At 44.0% G+C, this 15,974-nt stretch overlaps 1 pseudogene; it reads left to right on the top strand.

Moving 5' to 3' along the window:
- The first annotated feature begins 714 nt into the window (after positions 1-714).
- Positions 715-15,748, top strand: LOC106572643 (natural resistance-associated macrophage protein 2-like; annotated as a pseudogene).
- Positions 15,749-15,974: the final 226 nt, after the last annotated feature.

The raw sequence follows: 15,974 nt of genomic DNA, 5'->3' as shown, positions 1-15,974 counted from the left end.
GTGCAGACCCAACACCTGTCCTCCGGGCCATAACCCTCCCAGTCAACCAGGTACTGGAATCCCCTGCCCAGAGGTCAAACCTTCAGGAGGCGTCTCACCATGTACGCCGGTCAGCCGTTGATGAGATGAGGGAGAGGGGTGGGCGTGGAAACAGGAGACAAGGGGCAGTCAGATATGGTTTTAACTCTAGACACAGAAAAGGTAGGAAGAATACGGAGGCTACGGGGCAACAGAGGACGAACAGCAGAGGGGCTAGTGATCTTGGAGCAGGGGGAAAAGGTCTCGGCTTCTGGGGTAGTAGCCGCGGGACTATAGCAGCGTGCCAGCGCCTCAGGCTTGACTTTCTTGGATACCGGTCGGCGCTGCGGAAGAGAAGTGGCCCGGGCCTTACTGAACCCCTCCCGGGGCCATTTCCATCCCCCAGGAAGATGTCCTGGGGCAGGAAGAGCTGACTTCAGGCAATGAGAGTGGCAGGACAGGCTTCAGCCCATGTGGGCACCAGTAGCCCAGTCAATGGAGGGATTGTGTCGCTGGAGCCAAGAGAATCCCAATACCATGGGAACCTGCGGAGACTCAACCAGCAGGAATTGGATCATCTCGCTGTGGTTCCCTGACACTCGTAGGTTTACGGGGGTGGTCTGGTGGGTGACCCGGCCTATAGAGCGCCCATCCAGCGCTCTAACACCCATGGGAATGGAGAGGGGTTGAGTAGGGATGCCCAGCTCGGACACCAGGGTAACGTCCATGAGACTCACATCGGCCCCCGAGTCGATGAGTACCTGGAGAGACTTGGAATGGTCGCCCCACAGCAGGGTGGCATGGAGAGCTGGGCGATTAAGGGGAGAAGAATAATTATCTTTAAGACCCACCAGAGCACTCACTCCAATGAATGAGCTGGGTCTCTTGAAGGGACAGGTAGACACATAATGACTGACAGTACCGCAATGCAGACAACTCTGGGTGTTCAGTCTGCATACGCATTCGGCTAGAGGCAGCCTAGCCCTGCCGAGCTGCATCAGGAAGAGGCAACTCGGCGGTCTTCGGAGTCGGAGCTCGAATCCTCTCGGGGAATTCAGGTGTTTATCAGATGCAAGGTGGGATCCTTGAGTGAGCGATTGGGGACCGTGATCAGACCTCTTCTCCCTCCTACATTCCCGTAACCTCCATCGATCCGGAAGGTTAAGGGGATGAGTGAGTTGAGATCCATCTGTAGTTCCCGGGCTGCAAGCTCGTCCTTTACCCCTGCTGATAATCCGTGCAGGAACGTGTCGAACAGCGCTTCTGGGTTCCAGGTACCCTCCGCTGCCAGCTCCACCGCATAGTCTGCCACATTGAGGAAGCCCTGCCGAAGCTGGAGTAACTTCTGGGCAGCCTCTCTCCCGGACCCCAGAGCCTCAAACTTCTCACCTCCGCCACAAATACCTCCAGACTGATGCAGACGGCGGATTGTTGCTCCCACACCAGCCCTCACCCTCCGATCCAACAGGTCCCAGACGTGCTCAATGGGATTGAGATCCCGGGTCTTCGCTGGCCATGGTAGAACACTGACATTCCTGTCTTGCAGGAAATCACGCACAGAATGAGCAGTATGGCTGGTGGCATTGTCATGCTGGAGGGTCATGTCAGGATGAGCCTGCAGGAAGGGCACCACATGAGATAGGAGGATGTATTCCCTGTAACGCACAGCGTTGAGATTGCCTACAATGACAACATGCTCAGTCCGATGATGCTGTGACACACTGCCCCAGACCATGACGGACCCTCCACCTCCAAATCGATCCCGTTCCAGAGTACAGGCCTCGGACCATCACCCTTGGTGAGACAAAACCGTGACTTGTCAGTGAAGAGCACTTTTTGCTAGTCCTGTCTGGTCCAGCGACGGTGGGTTTGTGCCCATAGGCAACATTGTTGCCGGTGATGTCTGGTGAGGACCTGCCTTACAACAGGCCATCAAGCCCTCAGTCCAGCCTCTCTCAGCCTATTGTGGACAGTCTGAGCACTGATGGAGGGATTGTGCATTCCTGGTATTACTCGGGCAGTTGTTGTTGCCATCCTGTACCTGTCCCGCAGGTGTGATGTTCGGATGTACCGATCCTGTGCAGGTGTTGTTACACGTGGTCTGCCACTGCAAGGATGGTCACCTGTCCGTCCTGTCTCCCTGCAGCGCTGTCTTAGGCGTCTCACAGTACGGACATTGCAATTTATTGCCCTGGCCACATCTGCAGTCCTCATGCCTCCTTGCAGCATGCCTAAGGCACGTTCACACAGGGACCCTGGGCATCTTTCTTTTGGTGTTTTTTAGAGTAAGTAGATAGGCCTCTTTAGTGTCCAAGTTTTCATAACTGTGACTTTAATTGCCTACCGTCTGTAAGCTATTTGTGTCTTAACAACCGTTCCAAAGGTGCATGTTCATTAATTGTTTATGGTTAATTGAACAAGCATGGGAAACAGTCTTTAAACCCTTTACAATGAAGATCTGTGAAGTTATTTTGATTTTTATGAATTATTTTTGAAAGACAGGGTCCTGAAAAAGGGATGTTTCTTTTTTTGCTGAGTCTATATGTGCTCTCTGAGTGGATTGTCACAATCGTCAAAAGGAGTAGACCAAGGTGCAGCGTGGTAAGTGTTCATCCTTGTATTTATTTTAAATCAGAACACTAAACACAAAATAAGAAACAATGATAACGACCGTCACGTCTTGCAGGCTTAACAAGCAGTACAAAAATAACATCCCACAACTACAGGTGGGGAAAGGCTGCCTAAGTATGATTCCTAATCAGAGACAACGATAGACAGCTGCCTCTGATTAGGAACCATACTCGGCTCAACACAAAGAAATAGACACCATAGAATGCCCACCCCACACCCTGACCTAACCACATAGAGAAATAAACCATCTCTCTCAGGTCAGGGCGTGACATGGATAAACATTGTAGTGCCCTCTGTTTGTTCAGGGACAAATTGTAGTGCCCCCCCTTTGTTCAGGGACACATTATTCCATTTCTGTTTAGTCACATGTCTGTGGAACTTGTTCAGTTTACGTCTCAGTTGTTGAATCTTGTTATGTTCATATAAATATTTACACATGTTAAGTTTGCTGAAAATAAACGCATTTGACAGTGAGAGGACGTTTCTTTTTTTGCTGAGTTTATTTTATTTCAATGATGTGTTGCCTCTAGACGTTGTTGTTGTCGTTACTAACATGTCTTGTGGTTCTTTATTTCAGCATGACGTCTGTAATGCAACACACAGTCCTCATCTAGATCTGTTCCTGTTGAACAATTAGACACTGCAGGTGAACATCTACAAAGGGTTAAGGCTGCCCTTTCACCCTCAGGCTGAATGCCAACATTCAAGTTTTTTCTGGTGTAGGCACATTGTCTTAAGTCAGAGTGTGTGTTGATTCCACCTGCACTGATCGTTTGAGGGATGAGCGTCGCGTAGGAGTGACACGATCTGATGTAAGACAATGGGTGTAGGCTAGGTGTGTTCTTGCCTGGGCCCAGATCTGTTAGTGCTTTAACATGTTTAGCATGACAATGGCCATTGGAGTTGGCATAGTCATGCATTACCATACTCCCAAGTCTCGTTAATCACTTGGCTGTTGAGAACGAACATGCAGAAAGCCTGGGATTGAGGCAAGAGTTGACAGGACAGCACACACAGTTTTGGGACCAAGCTAGGTGTTTTCCTGACCCGACAGTGAATGTTAGCCCTATCATTACAGGGAGTGGTTCTGGTCTGTTTTTTCGGCCCTGCAGCACTCTACGTCTGGGCCGTGGGAATCCTGGAAGCAGGTCAGAGTTCAACCATGACCGGGACCTACTCAGGACAGTTTGTCAGGAAGGTTTGTGCAATAACTCATTCATTTATTAATTCAAGGTCAATTGAATTGAGAGATGAGATCCTCTTAGACTCACCTATAACTCTGCCCTATTTACAAGTCAAACCCTGGATCAATTAGATGTATTGATCTGTTAATTGCTTTAACTGTCTGTCGATGACTAAATGATACCAGGTATCAGGCGGTGGTGCGTTTGTGATGGTAAGAAGATAAAATGACAGTGGCTCAGCTCTCTCACCACTAACATCATATAAAACCTTACAGTAGCTAAATTAAAATCAGAGTTACAGATCTTGAACCCAGTCTCGTCCCTACAGAGCTTTCTGAACCTACACTTGTCCTGTTTCTCTCGGGTGTTGCTGACCCGCTCCATCGCCATCACACCCACCCTTCTGGTAGCCATCTTCAAGGACGACACCCATGAACGACTTCCTCAACGTGTTGCAGAGCATGCTGTTTTTTTTGTGTAAAAATAAATACACATCTTTAACCAGATGAGTCAGGTCTGACAGCACATCCCCTTTATCTAGTTTCATGTCCACACCCCAGCTCAACCCTTACTCTATCCTCAACCCTAACCCTCAACCCTAACCCTAATCCTAACCCTAGCTTCATGCCCACACTAGGGTGACCACATGTCCCGGATTGTGTGGGGAAGTCCTGCATTTTGTCCCTTTGTCTTGTGTCCTGCAACCAAACAATCATATCAGCAGTCAAGGAGGAGCTGCGTGATCAACAAATTCAAACACCACTAATTTAGAAAAAAAGGTTGATTTGTCCCGTATTTCAGTCAGACATTCCAACCAGTCTCTTGCAGTCATGTTTGGCTTTATGAAAGGATATATATCATAAGGATGTGGTACTGGTGATGTTAAACACTTCTCCAATCATTGTTGAGATCTGACATTCTTCGCAGCGCAAGACGAGTTATAGGCGGCCAATGTCATAGACCTATCATCAACCAATCACGTTTCTCAAATCCTTTCGGGATAAATTCCAGCTAAACTTGGAGAGGACAGTTATGCATAACTACTAAAAAAACATGCTTCTGACGAGGAGCTAGAAAAGTAAGTAAATAGTAGGATTAGACTGAAAGATAGGTGATTTAGTCAAATTTGTGAGGCTCTCCAGTCTCCATGCTCATTAGTTACTCATTCAACATATTGGCTGCTGCTACACTCAATCCCCTTTTAAAAGTATCCCGTACCCTTCCTGCTGTTTAACATTCTCTGAGACCAACCAGAAATGTTTCCTTTGCCAAATCTTCCCAGATTTTCATAAAACAGCCACACATGTGGCCTCTCGTTTCTGCATCAACAAATTTTGTGCAAGGCAAAAGAGTAGACTAAGTGCAGGATCAGAGGTGTAGGTGCTGCTGGAGCACACTGGAGTTCCACCACCATTCACACCGGAGCTCAACCACTTCTCAGACCGGAGCTCAGCTACTTCTCACACTGGAGCTCCGCCACTTCTCAGACCGGAGCTCAGCTACTTCTCACACTGGAGCTCAGCCACTTCTCACACCAGAGCTCCGCCACTTCTCAGACCGGAGCTCAGCTACTTCTCACACTGGAGTTCCACCACTTCACACACCGGAGCTCAGCCACTTCTCAGACCGGAGCTCAGCTACTTCTCACACCAGAGCTCAGCCACTTCTCACACCAGAGCTCCGCCACTTCTCACAATGGTGCTCTTTTAGTGAAGTTAGATCAAAGCTGAATCAATGTCTTGGAAGATCACATAATGATTCATTAGTGTTCGACATAACATATCCAAGTATAATAGCATAGTATAACGTTACTGTTACACAAGAAACACCACCTCATTTCTTTTGACACTTTAGGATGGTTAGCTGAATAGTCAGAAAAAAATCTCATGTAGCAAAAATGCAGAAGCGCGCGCCACTACGCAGAATGTGCTTTGATTGAAACAAAATACAGGAAGACTACAGTTAGTTAACACCATCTGCTCTAATTTCCTCACGAAACAGTAATTCAAGAAGAGCTAAATGCATATTCCCATGAAACTGATTGAGATCAAATGATTGGCATGCAGTTGCAGTTTGGACGCTTCACCGGTAAATGTGAATAATTGTGACAATTTACAGTGATGGCCTATTTTGAAATTAGATATGCCTAACTTGGTGTTTGAGGGTGTTAAAAATCGAACATTTTCTTGAGACGATATGTATGGGCATAGGCAGACATTGCTATTGAAGGATGCATTTTATAATGTTCCTGTGGCTCAGTTGGTAGAGCATGGTGTGTGCAACGCCAGGGTTGTGGGTTTGATTCCCATGGGGGGCCAGTACAAAAATGCATGAAATGTATGCATTCACTACTGTAAGTTGCTCTGGATAAGAGCGTCTGCTAAATGACTAAAATGTCAATAGGCTACATCTGTCAGTACAAACTTTGAGAAATGATGACATAATTTACATTTTATCGTGTGTGTGTGTGTGTGTGTGTGTGTGTGTGTGTGTGTGTGTGTGTGTGTGTGTGTGTGTGTGTGTGTGTGTGTGTGTGTGTGTGTGTGTGTGTGTGTGTGTGTGTGTGTGGGGGGGGGGGTTCTGAGCAATGTTGCCTCTATGCCACGCAGCTCCTCCTTGACTGCTGAGTTTTCCCTGTTCATTAACACTATCAATGTTTTCCTTTACTGTGACAGTTGTGATCGAATCAACTAATACTGGCCACTTTCATACCAAAATGAAATATGCAAGAGATTTTACTGTAGGCAGAACGTGTCTGAGTAGGATTCTATTGCGCCCATACTCTACATAGACCTGTGCAGCATAACCAATCAGAGCTGCACTAGGCCTATATGCAAATAGGTCATTGCCATATACAGTGGGGGAAAAAAGTATTTGATCCCCTGCTGATTTTGTACGTTTGCCCACTGATAAAGAAAGGATCAGTCTATAATTTTAATGGTTGGTTTATTTGAACAGTGAAAGACAGAATAACAACAAAAATATCCAGAAAAACGCATGTCAAAAATGTTATAATTTGATTTGCATTTTAATGAGGGAAATAAGTATTTGACCCCCTCTCAATCAGAAAGATTTCTGGCTCCCAGGTGTCTTTTATACAGGTAACGAGCTGAGATTAGGAGCACACTCTTTAAGGGAGTGCTTCTAACTGCAGCTTGTTACCTGTAAAAAAGACATGTCCACAGAAGCAATCAATCAATCAGATTCCAAACTTTCCACCATGGCCAAGACCAAAGAGCTCTCCAAGGATGTCAGGGACAAGATTGTAGACCTACACAAGGCTGGAATGGGCTACAAGACCATCGCCAAGCAGCTTGGTGAGAAGGTGACAACAATTGGTGTGATTAATCGCAAATGGAAGAAACACAAAAGAACTGTCAATATCCCTCGGCCTGGGGCTCCATGCAAGATCTCACCTCGTGGGGTTGCAATGATCATGAGAACGGTGAGGAATCAGCCCAGAACTACACGGGAGGATCTTGTCAATGATCTCAAGGCAGCTGGGACCATTGTCACCAAGAAAACAATTGGTAACACACTCCGCCGTGAAGGACTGAAATCCTGCAGCGCCCGCAAGGTCCCCCTGCTCAAGAATACATATACATGCCCGTCTGAAGTTTGCCAATGAACATCTAAATGATTCAGAGGACAACTGGTGAAAGTGTTGTGGTTAGATGAGACCAAAATGGAGCTCTTTGGCATCAACTCAACTCGCTGTGTTTGGAGGAGGAGGAATGCTGCCTATGACCCCAAGAAAAAACATCTCCACCGTCAAACATGGAGGTGGAAACATTATGCTTTGGGGGTGTTTTTCTGCTAAGGGGACAGGACAACTTCACCACATCATTTGACGGGGCCATGTACTGTCAAATCTTGGATGAGAACCTCCTTCACTCAGCCAGGGCATTGAAAATGGGTCGTGGATGGGTATTCCAGCATGACAATGACCCAAAACACACGGCCAAAGCAACAAAGGATTAGCTCAAGAAGAAGCACATTAAGGTCCTGGAGTGGCCTAGCCAGTCTCCAGACCTTAATCCCATAGAAAATCTGTGGAGGGAGCTGAAGGTTCGAGTTGCCAAACGTCAGCTTTGAAACCTTAATGACTTGGAGAAGATCTGCAAAGAGGAGTGAGACAAAATCCCTCCTGAGATGTGTGCAAACCTGGTGGCCAACTACAAGAAACGTCTGACCTCTGTGATTGCCAACAAGGGTTTTGCCACCAAGTACTAAGTCATGTTTTGCAGAGAGGTCAAATACTTATTTCCCTCATTAAAATGGAAATAATTGTATAACATTTTTGACATGCGTTTTTCTGGATTTTTTTGTTGTTATTCTGTCTCTCACTGTTCATATAAACCTACCATTAAAATTATAGACTGATAATTTCTTTGTAAGTGGGCAAACGTACAAAACCAGCAGGGGATCAAATACTTTTTCCCCCCACTGTATAGAGCTTTGCCATTTACTTTGAACTGGACTATGTTTACAGCTGTGGTCCTGAGTAGATGTGCTTGTTTTGAAATCAAAGCAAGAGCTGCATGTAGCCACGTCCACATTTTCTTCATATCCTTTGCTAGTTAGTGAGTTATTAGCCCAGTTATAGATCATTTGTAGTCAGTAATAGGGCAATGATTGCTTCCTACAAGAGCACAAAACGTGTACGTACATTTCTAGACATCTTTGAAAAGTGAGTCAAGTAGAGAGAGCTTTTTTTGTCTTAAAGGGGCAGTGTTGTATTTTGAGACAGACTTGAATAAGCTAAGTAGCCAATAGGAAGAGGGTAGCATCATTTGTCGGATTCTATGTAATAATGATATGGAAATAATAATGCATTTTATTTTGTAAAGTGATTTCTTGCATTACACAACACAAAAACATTTTCAGTCACCACCTTGTCTGTAGGATAAACAAGTTAATGTCAAGCCATGTAGGTTTTTTTCAAAAGTCTCATGGAATGTACAGTCGTGGCCAAAAGTTTTGAGAATGACACAAATATTAATTTTCACAAAGTCTGCTGCCTCAGTTTGTATGATGGCAATTTGCATATACTCCAGAATGTTATGAAGAGTGATCAGATGAATTGCAATTAATTGCAAAGTCCCTCTTTGCCATACAAATGAACTGAATCCCCCAAAATTATTTCCACTGCATTTCAGCCCTGCCACAAAAGGACCAGCTGACATCATGTCAGTAATTCTCTCGTTAACACAGGTTTGAGTGTTGACGAGGACAAGGCTGGAGATCACTCTGTCATGCTGATTGAGTTCGAATAACAGACTGGAAGCTTCAAAAGGAGGGTGGTGCTTGGAATCATTGTTCTTCCTCTGTCAATCATGGTTACCTGCAAGGAAATACGTGCAGTCATCATTGCTTTGAACAAAAAGGGCTTCACAGGCAAGGATATTGCTGCCAGTAAGATTGCACCTAAATCAACCGTTTATCGGATCATTAATAACTTCAAGGAGAGGGGTTCAATTGTTGTGAAGAAGGCTTCAGGGCGCCCAAGAAAGTCCAGCAAGCGCCAGGACCGTCTCCTAAAGTTGATTCAGCTGTGGGATCGGGGCACCACCAGTACAGAGCTTGCTCAGGAATGGCAGCAGGCAGGTGTGAGTGCATCTGCACGTACAGTGAGGCGAAGACTTTTGGAGGATGGCCTGGTGTCAAGAAGGGCAGCAAAGAACCCACTTCTCTCCAGGAAAAACAACAGGGACAGACTGATATTCTGCAAAAGGTACAGGGATTGGACTGCTGAGGACTGGGGTAAAGTCATTTTCTCTGATGAATCCCCTTTCCGATTGTTTGGGGCATCCGGAAAAAAGCTTGTCCGGAGAAGACAAGGTGAGCGCTACCATCAGTCCTGTGTCATGCCAACAGTAAAGCATCCTGAGACCATTCATGTGTGGGGTTGCTTCTCAGCCAAGGGAGTGGGCTCACTCACAATTTTGCCAAAGAACACAACCATGAATAAAGAATGGTACCAACACATCCTCCGAGAGCAACCTCTCCCAACCATCCAGGAACAGTTTGGTGACGAGCAATACCTTTTCCAGCATGTTGGAGCACCTTGCCATAAGGCAAAAGTGATAACTAAGTGGCTTGGGGAACAAAACATCGATATTCTGGGTCCATGGCCAGGAAACTCCCCAGACCTTAATCCCATTGAGAACTTGTGGTCAATCCTCAAGAGGCGGGTGGACAAACAAAAACCCACAAATTCTGACAAACTCCAAGCATTGATTATGCAAGAATGGGCTGCCATCAGTCAGGATGTGGCCCAGAAGTTAATTGACAGCATGCCAGGGCGGATTGCAGATGCCTTGAAAAAGAAGGGTCAACACGGCAAATATTGACTCTTTGTATCAACTTCATGTAATTGTCAATAAAAGCCTTTAACACTTATGAAATGCTTGTAATTATACTTCAGTATTCCATAGTAACATCTGACAAAAATATCTAAAGACACTGAAACAGCAAACTTTGTGGAAATTAATATTTGTGTCATTCTCAAAAATTCTGGCCACGACTGTAGGCCTACATTGAACACCACACATTGGCTGCTAATGTAACAGCTATTTCCATGTTAAAATGTTATGGGATGCATTTTCTCCATAATTTCTTTATGGGACACCTACATTATGATCAAATAGCCACAGTAGCCCACTTGGCCATGGTTGAAACTGTACTTTAAAGTGGGTTCATCCTCAGTGTTTACAGAATTTTCTCAACTTTGAAGTTTGCGCTCAGGAACATTGGTGCTGACTATTTTTGTTCATGTTTTACATTTTTAAATGTAACCTTTATTTAATTAGCCAAGTCAGTTAAGAACAAATTCTTATTTACAATGACGGCCCACAGCGGCCAAACCTGGACGATGTGCGCCACCCTATGGAACTCCCAATCACAGCCGGTTGTGATACAGCCTGGATTCGACAAGGGAGTCTGTAGTGACGCCTACTAGCACTGAGATGCAGTGCCTTAGACCTCTGCGCCACTCGAGAGCCCGTGTAGGCTACAATATCTTGCAAAATCCTCCTATTGTCCCGCATTTTGGGTATTTTAAGCGTGGTCACCCTAGACCACACCCAAGCTCAATCCTAACCCTAGCCTCAACCCTAACCCTACCTTCATGTCCACAACCCGGTTCCACCCTATAACTCTAGCCTCAACCCTAACCATAACCCTAACCCTAGTTTTATCTCCACAACCTGGTTCAACCCTAGCCTTTACCCTAACCCTAACCCTAGCTTCATGTCCACAACCCGGTCCAACCCTAACCCCTGTCTCAACCACAAACCTAGCTCTAGCTTCAGCTCCACACCCCGGCTCAACCCTAACCCTAACCCCAGGCAAGCTGTTGCATTCCAACAGAGTAGTTGGTTGATGATTGGTAAGTAGAACCATTTCTCATGGCTGCTTTCTGTTTCTCTCACTCAGCTGCCATTCCAACAGAGTAGTTGGTTAATGCTTTCTGTTTCTGTCACTCAGCTGCCATTCCAACAGAGTAGTTGGTTAATGCTTTCTGTTTCTCTCACTCAGCTGCCATTCCAACAGAGTAGTTGGTTAATGCTTTCTGTTTCTCTCACTCAGCTGCCATTCCAACAGAGTAGTTGGTTAATGCTTTCTGTTTCTGTCACTCAGCTGCCATTCCAACAGAGTAGTTGGTTAATGCTTTCTGTTTCTGTCACTCAGCTGCCATTCCAACAGAGTAGTTGGTTAATGCTTTCTGTTTCTGTCACTCAGCTGCCATTCCAACAGAGTAGTTGGTTAATGCTTTCTGTTTCTGTCACTCAGCTGCCATTCCAACAGAGTAGTTGGTTAATGCTTTCTGTTTCTGTCACTCAGCTGCCATTCCAACAGAGTAGTTGGTTAATGCTTTCTGTTTCTGTCACTCAGCTGCCATTTACTTTGATTCCCATCCTCACTTTCACCAGTTTGTCATCCCTCATGACTGAATTTGCCAATGGATTGTAAGTATACTGTGAATATGCTGAAAACGATAAAATGTTAGCTACATTAAATGGTATATTTTAAAGAACATCATATGATAATATGAGAAGATTTAACGTACAATTTGTTTGATACTGATGATTTCTGTTGCTGTCGCCATTTTTTCAGATTTTGGAAGATTGGGGGAGGAGTTGTGGTCCTGCTGGTGTGTTGCATCAACATGTAATTTGTGGTCATCTATGTGACCGTTTTGGACAGCGTGTGGCTATACATGCTGGCTGCTTTTCTTTGCATAGGATATTTGGGATTTGTAGGTTACCTGGTAAGTATTTATTTTAGTTTAGGCTGTTTTATTTATTACTGATAGCTTTGTGTGGTCATTTTTAAAGGTTTTTCACTCTTTGATTTCTATGTCGTGCGAAGCATACCAAACTAAAATGGTAATATAGAGGACCACTTTAATCTTCAACCACTGAGTCAGTTATTAACCATTTGACAAACTTTGCATGAGGACAGTTATATGTGTAGGAAGGCCCTCCTGGTGTAGGAATGCCCACCTGGCAGTAGAATGATTATACATTGTACTGAATCTCTCACACCCCTTTCTCCCCTCTGTCTCTCCGTCCCTCTCTCCATCTCTCTAGGTGTCGTTTAGTCTGATAGCATTAGGGGTGTCCTGTCTGGATGTCACCGGCAGGGTCAGGAACGACACCATGTGTGTGTGTGTGTGTGTGTGTGTGTGTGTGGCTATGCGTGGCTATGCGTGGATCCTTGGGATATTTTTAAGTTAACTGACATATTAATGGTAATAGGACTTGCTTTGTGATGAATCTAGAAAATGATTGTGAAACGTTAATGTAAATGTCAATATATTATTTATTCACTTAGTGACTGAATTACATCTTGAAATGGTTAACTCAAATAGATTCTCTTATTTTTTTGTCTGTGGTGGTCAATGAGATCTAAAAATCTTAAAAATATCAAATGAAAAACCTTGATTACATTTTTGTATCGTACAGTCTGTACAGGAGCACCTTCAGTTAGCCTGGTAGGAGCGTTGGGCCAGTAACCGAAAGGTTGCTGGAACGAATCCCAGAGCTGACAATCTGTTGTTCTGCCCCTGAGCAAGGCAGTTAACCCACTGTTCCCCGGGCACCGATGACGTGGTTGTCGATTAAGGCAGCCCCCCGCACCTCTCTAATTCAGAGGTGTTGCGTTAAATGCAGAAGACATATTTCAGTTGAATGCATTCAGTTGTACAAGTGACAAGATATCTCCCTTTCCAAATATCACCTTCAAGGCTCACTGCATAGCCTCACAGCACAGGTTTCATAACGCAGGTGCTTGACAGAAGCCTACTCCACTCTGCCAGAGGGAGGCACTGTTGACTACAACTCATTGTAATGTTTAAAAGTACCAGACTACCAGTACTGTAGTCTGAACAACAAACATTCAATGCCATGAGTTTTGACATATTGTGAAAGTGTATCACTTTATTTTTTATTTGTAGATCCACCATGTTCATCTTATTTCACCTCAAATATAAGTCTTGATTGCTTCTGGGTGCAATTGCTACCATGTATAGCTAATGTTGTTGATTGGAATTCTTATGCTGGTATGCACAATTATGCCATTACATTTCCTGTAGAAGACTACATTGTTATAAGAGTTTAGCATATTTCAGTCCTCAAGTGCCGTGCTGTGACTGTGAAATAGAGCGCCAAACAGGTTTTCTTTGCATTGTGGTGGCTGGGAACGTTTTCCTGTCATTGAGGCAGCAGCCTTATGTAAGGAGGAGGGAGTTTTTGTTTTTCTGTATGAGCCAATCTTTCCCTGCATAGGCCTCTCTCACAGCCTGTCCAGCAGGCCCCTTTCCTGGAAACATAGCCCAGCAGAGGCCACTAAGGGGCAGGGGAGGGAGGAGGGAGGGGAGGGGAGGTGAGCTTCCAGCAAATCACATGATCCTAGACCTAAAGTCCAAGTCCTACATAAAGCTCAGATGTGATCTCCATAGTCGCCATAGCCAAGAATGGAGGGGGCAGACATTGAACATGTATGCTAGATTTACAGAGTCTGATTGGAGATACAGTTGAAGTCAGAAGTTTACATACACCTTAGCCAAATACATTTAAACTCAGTTTTTCACAATTTCTGACATTTAATCCTAGTAAAAATTATCTGTCTTAGGACAGTTAGGATCACCACTTTATTTTAAGAATGTAAAATGTCAGAATAATAGTAGAGAGTATGATTTATTAAAGCTTTTATTTCTATCATCACATTCCCGCTGGGTCAGAAGTTTACATACACTCAATTAATATTTGGTAGCATTGCCTTTAAATTGTTTAACTTGGGTCAAACGTTTCGGGTAGCCTTCTACAAGCTTCCCACAATAAGTTGGGTGAATCTTGGCCCATTCCTCCTGACAGATCTGGTGTAACTGAGTCAGGTTTGTATGCCTCCTTGCTAGCACACGCTTTTTCAGTTCTGCCCACAGATTTTCCATAGGATTGAGGTCAGGGCTTTGTGATGGCCACTCCAATACCTTGACTTTGTTGTCCTTAAGCCATTTTGCCACAACTTTGGAAGTATGCTTGGGGTCATTGTCCATTTGGAAGACACATTTGCGACCAAGCTTTAACTTTCTGACTGATGTCTTGAGATGTTGCTTCAATATATCCACATAATTTTCCTCCCTCATGATGCCATCTATTTTGTGAATTGCACCAGTCCCTCCTGCAGCAAACCACCCCCACAACATGATGCTGCCACCCCTGTGCTTCACGGTTGGGATGGTGTTCTTCGGCTTGCAAGCCTCCCCCTTTCTCCTCCAAACATAACAATGGTTATTATGGCCAAACAGTTCTATTTTTGTTTCATCAAACCAGAGCACATTTCTCCAAAAAGTACGATCTTTGTCCCCATGTGCAGTTGCAAACCGTAGTCTGGCTTTTTTATGGCGGTTTTGAAGCAGTGGCTTCTTCCTTGCTGAGCGGCCTTTCAGGTTATGTTGATATAGGACTCGTTTTACTGTGGATATAGATACTTTTGTACCTGTTTCCTCCAGCGTCTTCACAAGGTCCTTTGCTGTTGTTCTGGGATTGATTTGCACCTTTTGCACCAAAATACGTTAATCTCTAGGAGACAGAACGTGTCTCCTTCCTGAACGGTAAAACGGCTGCGTGGTCCCATGGTGTTTATACTTGCGTACTATTGTTTGTACAGATGATCGTGGTGCCTTCAGGCATTTGGAAATTGCTCCCAAGGATGAACCAGACTTGTGGAGGTCTACAATTTTTTTTCTGAGGTCTTGGCTGATTTCTTTTGATTTTCCCATGATGTCAAGCAAAGAAGCACTGAGTTTGAGGGTAGGCCTTGAAATACATCCACAGGTACACCTCCAATTGACTCAAATGATGTCAATTAGCCTATCAGAAGCTTCTAAAGCCATAACATCATTTTCTGGAATTTTCCAAGCAGTTTAAAAGCACAGTCAACTTAGTGTATGTACACTTCTGACCCACTGGAATTGTGATACAGTGAATTATAAGTTAAACCATCTGTCTGTAAACAATTGTTGGAAATATTACTTGTGTCATGTGCAACGTAGATGTCCTAACTGACTTGCCAAAACTATAGTTTGTTAACAAGAAATTTGTGGTGGTTGAAAAACGTGTTTTAATGACTCCAACTTAAGTGTATGTAAACTTCCGACTTCAACTGAATGTAATATGGTTAATTACATTTTTAGGTTAATGTTTAATTTAAACAGTGTATTCTCAAATTAATATTTTGTTATTATTGTGTTATATAAATAAATTAAAAAAAACATAATTTAATAAGATGAAGTTTGATGGTGAATAGATAATTATCTGCACATTTGTATTGTTTTGTACAAAGATTGATGGATCTGGATTCTCTGACCTTGCTCTTTTCAGATAACTAAGATTGGAACTAAAGAATAAGATAGGACATTTGAAATTACTTTGCCTAATTATTTATTTAAAAAAAGCTTTGCTTGAAACTTCTCATCATGTTTAAAACACAATTTTATAACATAAAATGCTCAACTCAATTATCTTTCAGTGATTATTTGGAAAATCAATTGCTGCTGTACTGCAATATCATGTAGGCTACTTGTACATTAGTTTCAGTATAAGTGTGACACCATAATGGTTAATTTGTAATCTA

This window comes from Salmo salar, chromosome ssa15 (genome assembly GCF_905237065.1).
Source record: "Salmo salar chromosome ssa15, Ssal_v3.1, whole genome shotgun sequence".
Classification (NCBI taxonomy): domain Eukaryota; kingdom Metazoa; phylum Chordata; class Actinopteri; order Salmoniformes; family Salmonidae; genus Salmo; species Salmo salar.
This window is presented reverse-complemented; position numbering and strand designations above follow the sequence as displayed.